At 39.5% G+C, this 6569-nt stretch overlaps 1 non-coding gene across 1 annotated transcript; it reads left to right on the forward strand.

The window, feature by feature from the left end:
- The first annotated feature begins 3731 nt into the window (after positions 1 to 3731).
- On the forward strand, positions 3732 to 3838 carry LOC113599728 (U6 spliceosomal RNA). Its single transcript, XR_003420628.1, has one exon. It is a non-coding gene; the product is annotated as a U6 spliceosomal RNA (small nuclear RNA).
- Positions 3839 to 6569: the final 2731 nt, after the last annotated feature.

Raw genomic sequence — 6569 nt, forward strand, 5'->3', positions numbered from 1 at the left:
AGCCTATCCCCATGGAAATAAAAAACTGAGGGGCTCCTGGGTGACTCAGCTGGTTAAGCGTCTGACTCTTGGTTTCAGCTCAGGTCATTATCTCATGGTTTGTGAGCCCCCTATAGGGGGCTGCGTGCTGACAGTGTGGAGCCTGCTTGGGATTCTTTCTCTCCCTCTCTCTGTTCCCCTCCCCTGCTTGTGCTGTCTCTTTCTTAAAAATAAATAAATAAACTTTAAGTATATATACAAAAAAATAAAAATAAAAGAACCTGAAATACCAGGACAGAGTTCTGAAAAGAGAAAAGAATCTGTTGAACACTTGCCTAAGCAAGTGACTATGGAATCTCTTTCCTGAGAACAGCAAAGACTTGGAAATGGGAGCAAGGAGTCTTTCTTCTTTATCCTTCTACAGTACCTAATATATACCACTAGCTCTAAGTTTACACGTGATTGTTTTGTCCTTCCTTATTTAACAGTGGTCTGGGAAGGATTTTACTGGTTTTATTTATCTTGTAGTATCAGAACCTAGCAGAGTAACTGGCATAGGAGGAATGCTTAATTTTGGAATGTACTTAAGATTTTTGAGGGGCGCCTGGGTGGCTCAATCGGTTAAGCATCTGACTTCAGCTCAGGTCACGATCTCGCGATCTCGCGATCTCACGGTCTGTGAGTTCGAGCCCCGCATGGGGCTCTGGGCTGATGGCTCAGAGCCTGGAGCCTGCTTCCAATTCTGTGTCTCCCTCTCTCTCTGCTCCTCCCCCGTTCATGCTCTGTCTCTCTCTGTCTCAAAAATAAATAAACATTTAAAAAAAAAATTTTTTTTTAAAGATTTTTGAGATGTAAGGGTGCCTGGGTAGCTCAGTCGGTTGAGCCTCTGACTTCGGCTCAGGTCATGATGGCATGGCTTGTGAGTTGGAGCCCCATGTCAGGCTCTGTGCTGATGGCTCAGGGCCTGGAGGCTGCTTCAGATTCTGTCTCTCTCTCTCTGCCCCTCCCCGACTCATGCTCTATCTCTCAAAAATAAATAAACATTAAAAAAAATTTAAAAAACATTTTTGAGATGTGAAGTTAACTTATTTGAACTATGTTTTAGGAAGATAACTCTAGCAGCTATGTGATATGAAAAATAATGACTGGGAGACAAGAAGCAGAGACCCACAAGAGAAGTCTCAGAACTAATATGACATTAGCAGCAAGATGGGATGAAGGAAAGAAAAAATATTTCTACAGGCCTTGTATTGGATTTAGGGTGAGAAGAAAGAGGAAGTTCAATCCTTCAATCTGATGCCTTGGTTTCTTATCTTGGTGACAAAGGAGAAATGTCATGGGGCGGTGACTGGGTAGCTTAGTCGGTTAAGCAGCTGACCATGATTCATGAGTTCGAGCCCCTTGTCAGGCTCTGTGCTGAGAGCTCAGAGCCTGGAGCCTGCCTCAGCTTCTGTGTCTCCCTCTCTCTCTGCCCCTCCCCCACTCATCCTTGTTCTCTCTCTCTCTCTCTCTCTCTCTCTCTCAGAAATAAATACAACATTAAAAAAATTTTCAAGGGGCGCCTGGGTGGCGCAGTCGGTTAAGCATCCGACTTCAGCCAGGTCACGATCTCGCGGTCCGTGAGTTCGAGCCCCGCGTTGGGCTCTGGGCTGATGGCTCAGAGCCTGGAGCCTGTTTCCGATTCTGTGTCTCCCTCTCTCTCTGCCCCTCGCCCGTTCATGCTCTGTCTCTCTCTGTCCCAAAAATAAATAAACGTTGAAAAAAAAAATTTTTTTTTAAATAAAAAATAAAAAAAATTTCAAAGGAGTAATGTCATTTACCTGTGACATAGGAGATACTAGAGGAGAAGCAGATTTGAGGTTAAAAATAATAACAAACAAGGGCGCCTGGGTGGCTCAGGCCATTGAGCACCCAACTTTAGCTCAGGTAGTGAGTGATCTTGCAGTTTGTGAGTTTGAGCCCCATATCGGGCACCCTGCTGTCTGCTGTCAGCCTGGGACTGTCAGCGCAGAGCCCTCTTCAGATCCTTTGTCCTCCTCTCTCCCTCTGCCCCTCCCCTGCTTGTGCTCTCTCCTTCTCAAAAAGTAAATAAAACTTTAAAAAATAAAGACATTTATTGAGTATTGTTTTACGGACAAAATACCTGATGCCTAAAGAATTTAAGTAAATTGTCCAAGGTCACAGCTAAGAAGTGTTGGGCCAGGCAGCAGAACCATCATGTACAATATGCAAATGTGACATTTATATAGACTATAATGTAAATGGTGCCCCCTGGAGTTGTGCCTTACTGTGTGGTCTGGCCAGGCTTTGTGACTCTGGAGTCCACCCTATTACTATACTGACTCCTTTCTTTTTTATTTTATTTTATTTTATTTTATTTTATTTTATTTTATTTTATTATTTTTTATTTAAATCCAAGTTAGTTAACATATAGTGTAATAATGTTTTCAGTAGAATTTAATGATTCATTGACTCCTTTCTTAATGGAGAAGGTAAGCAGTTTGGTTTGAGATAAACGACACTAAGATGCTCTTCAGACATCCAAGTAGAGTTGTCCAGAGTTCACCACTGGAGATATAGATTTGAGAATTAGCAGCACAGAGGTTTCGTTATGTATTTATTATTCTTCTATTTACAGGAGGCCTATACTTTGCTAGACATGCAAAGATGAATAAGACACCATGTATTCAGGTGTTGAAAGATCACTAAAGAGTTAGTTAAGGAGGAAAAAAGTGAAGGACGAGTTCCAAGCAGAGAAAACAGTAAAAGAAGTGGGAAAAAATACAATGTGTATGGGGAAGTACAAAAAGTTCAATATTGGCAGAATGTAAATGCCAAAGACTAGAATGTAGAGACAAAAAACACAGAGATTGGTTATGATGTATCTCATAAGCCAGGATTCTAATTTTATGGGTAAAATTAAAGTGGAAGTATAGAAAGAAATTCAGAGTTTTAAATAAGAGAGTGACCACATTGGGTTGCATTATTGATCATTCTGGCAGCTGTAGAGAGAACAGATTTAGGGGACCAAGAAGATATGGGGTAGGGAGACAAATAAGGAAGCTATTGCCATGACCAGGGAAAAGAGGTGGAGAGCCTGAATGAAGGCAGTAGTGCAGAACATGGAGAGATGGGATTCGAGGGCAGTAAGCAAATTCTGGGCATCAGATATGGGAACTGAAAGCGAGGAATCAAGGAGGAGTCTCAGGGGAATTAGGTGAAGTGTGGTGTGCCTCACAGACATGCAGTGAAACAGAGTTTGGAGGAGATGATAAAGACCTCACTTTGGGGTATGTTGAATTTAGCATTCCAAAGGGGAGATGACCAGTAGGAAGCTAGAAATGTGGAAACTTGTGCCTATCTTGTTCATCACATTATAACCCTAATACTTAGCAGCATGGTCCATAGCACACGATAGATATAATAGGTATTTTTAAAATACATTAATGAATTATATGTGTTCACATCACTTACAATAACAAGGATACTTAAAACTGTGAGAGTAAATGAAAACCTGTAGAAGGAGGTAAGCCAAGACCAGGACTTCTGAGAATTTCTATGAGAATAGGAGGAAGGACAAAGTCATTAAGAGCAACTTAAAAAGAATAGCATTTTGTGGCTGAAGGGTCATTCATAAAGATGGGCTGTTTCTACCAATAATAATTTCCATTGGTCCCCACCATCAGCACTGAAGTTTCGTACACCTGGGAAAGGGTAACAACAAAATGGAATGGTTTAAAAAGTCAAATAGTGTGCTCGCTTCGGCAGCACATATACTAAAATTGGAACGATACAGAGAAGATTAGCATGGCCCCTGCGCAAGGATGACACGCAAATTCGTGAAGCGTTCCATATTTAAAAAAAAAAAAAAATCAAATAGTATGCAGACAAGCTGCCACCTGTGAAATTTACTAAGTTTTCTCCAAACTCTTTTAAATGAAAAAAAAATACATATATATCTCTTACTAAGTCGCTGGTTGCTGAAGGCATTAGATAGAACTTTGTTAGGAAGAATTGCTTGGTGTCATGGCAGCAACTGAGAAAATGCTTGCATGAATCATATTTTGCTTCATTTCTTAGAAGTGAGGCCCTTAAATTTTTTCTCTGCCAATTCAAGTAAGTATGGCTCTTTGCTGGGCGAAGCATTGGTTTCCAGTCCAGTTCTTCAGAAGATCTGGCTCCCTCGACCTAGTAGGTTAAAGTAGTTTTCTCAAATATTAGTAATATTAGTAATATGAAGTTCCTTGTGAAAGGAAAAATATTCTTGAGGAAGTCCAAAGTTGGCTTCATTTCTCAAATTTAATTATTTAACTTTTATTACTTTTATTTCATTTTTTTCAGACTATGTAGTATTTTACTTTTTAAAATATATTTTTTAAAACACTATTTACTTATTTATTTTAAAATGTTTTTAATGTTTTTATTTATTTTTGAGACAGAGAGAGACAGACCATGAGCAGGGGAGGGGCAGAGAGAGAGGGAGACACAGAATCTGAAGCAGGCTCCAGGCTCTGAGCTGTCATCACAGAGGCTGATGTGGGGCTCGAACCCAGAGACTGTGAGATCATGACCTGAGCTGAAGTCGGACGCTTAACTGACTGAGCTACCCAGGTGCCCCATTTACTTATTTATTTTAGAGAAAGAGTGTGAGCGGGGAGAGGGGCAGCGGGAGAGGGAGAGAATCCTTTTTTTTTTTTTAATGTTTATTTATATTTGAGAGAGAGCGAGAGAGAGCAGGGGGAGGGGCAGAGAGACTGAGACAATCTGAAGCAGGGTCCAGGCTCTGAGCTGTCAGCACAGAGCCAGATGTGGGGCTGGAAATCACAAACCGTGAGATCATGACCTGAGCTGAAATCAAGAGTCAGACACTTAACTGACTGAGCCACCCAGGCACCCCAGACTCTGTAATACTTTAATAAGTTGCTCCAGAATGCAATATTGAAAATTATTTGCTTACTAATTTAAAATACTGTTGAATAAAAATGTTTTCCTTAATTACTACTATCTGGCTGCTAAGGAACTATTGCAAGTTAAAATATTCAAGATGAGACTCCTCAAGCAATACTCTCCACGAATATCATCCTAATGCTATAGTGCATCTCCTTCTGGGGTCTGCATACCTATACTGCCTACACCTTGCAATGGTGTCTCGATTCTCCCACCACCTTTCTCCCTTTAAGCTAGCATGAGACACTTGTTCATGAGGTGTTCTTTGACATCATCTGACCATCACTTAACAAAGCATTAGTTACTGATTAATGAACAGCCTTTGCCCCTTCTTCATAGCTAACTAGATACACCAGGTAAGGCGATTCAGTAGGAGTATAAAGCAGATGCCCTGCAAGAGTGATCATTTTAACATTAGGAGTTGCTAAACTAATAACAGCCTGCAATCAACTTATAAACCATTACAGTTAAACCTATAAACCATTAAAATTAAACCTATAAACATTAAAGCTAAATGCTTTCTTGTAATTGTAATAACCAATGAAATCATGGAAATCAAAATCATAGAGCAGCATTCAGTTATGATCACATCCAGATGATTCAGAACATGTTTATTTTTATTTTTTTAATTATCACTAAAAGAAAAACATTACATTTAACAGTTCTCAGAGAACACATGAATCCTTAAATTTATAAGAATTGAATTTATAAAATTATATTTAGGACACATAAAGACCTACAGATAACCCAGTTGAGAAAAACTATTATCAAGGATGTTTTTTAGAATTGAACACAGCTGTAAGTAACAGTTTAAACTCAAGTAACAAGCTTAACCAAATAGGGGATTAATTTTTCCCATTGAACAAGTAAGTAGTCCAAGGCTCTTAAAGTGATTCCATGCTGCTATGAGGGAACCAGACTTCTTTTAACTTTCTGTACCTAAATTCCTAGCATGTAACTTTTATTCTTACGATTACCTTATACTAACAAAATGTCTGCTCTACTTCCAACAATACACCTGTATTCCAAGGAGAAGGAAGAGGCAGCCAGAGGGGGGTGGGGACTATAATAAGGAAGCAAAGCACTCCCAGAATCTCTCAGTTGAAATATCTCCTAGAACTATGTCACATGGCTGCTCCTAGCTGTGAGGGAGGCTGGAAATGTGTCTACTAGTTAGGTATATTACCACTCCTAACAAAATTGAGATTCTGTTAGAAAGAAAGGAAGAGAGAAGGACATTGGATAAACTAGATTGACCTTGATGGACTTTGAAAGGAAAAACTTGGGATTCTGAATGTGACCATGCAAGCATGTTGAAATGCTAGAAAAAAAAAAAAGAGCTTCAGTTACTATTTTTATCTTCTACCATTGATAGAAATGGCAACTTGTTTTACTAAACTTGCCTTATATTTATACGGACCTCTGTGTCATAGAACTTTAGGGGGTGATATTCACTTTATGTGTTCCATGAATAGTGCCCCTGGAATTGGGTAACACAGCAACACTATTTGTAGTAATGCTTTTGGTATTGCAGACCTTTCATGAAGTGATATAAAACTCTTGGTTACATGCATGATTAAATAGTTATTTATGCACAATTATGTCCTCAAAAAAATATAGAGCCCTAGACCCTCAAAGTTGGA

This window comes from Acinonyx jubatus, chromosome C1 (assembly GCF_027475565.1).
Source record: "Acinonyx jubatus isolate Ajub_Pintada_27869175 chromosome C1, VMU_Ajub_asm_v1.0, whole genome shotgun sequence".
In the NCBI taxonomy this organism is placed as follows: domain Eukaryota; kingdom Metazoa; phylum Chordata; class Mammalia; order Carnivora; family Felidae; genus Acinonyx; species Acinonyx jubatus.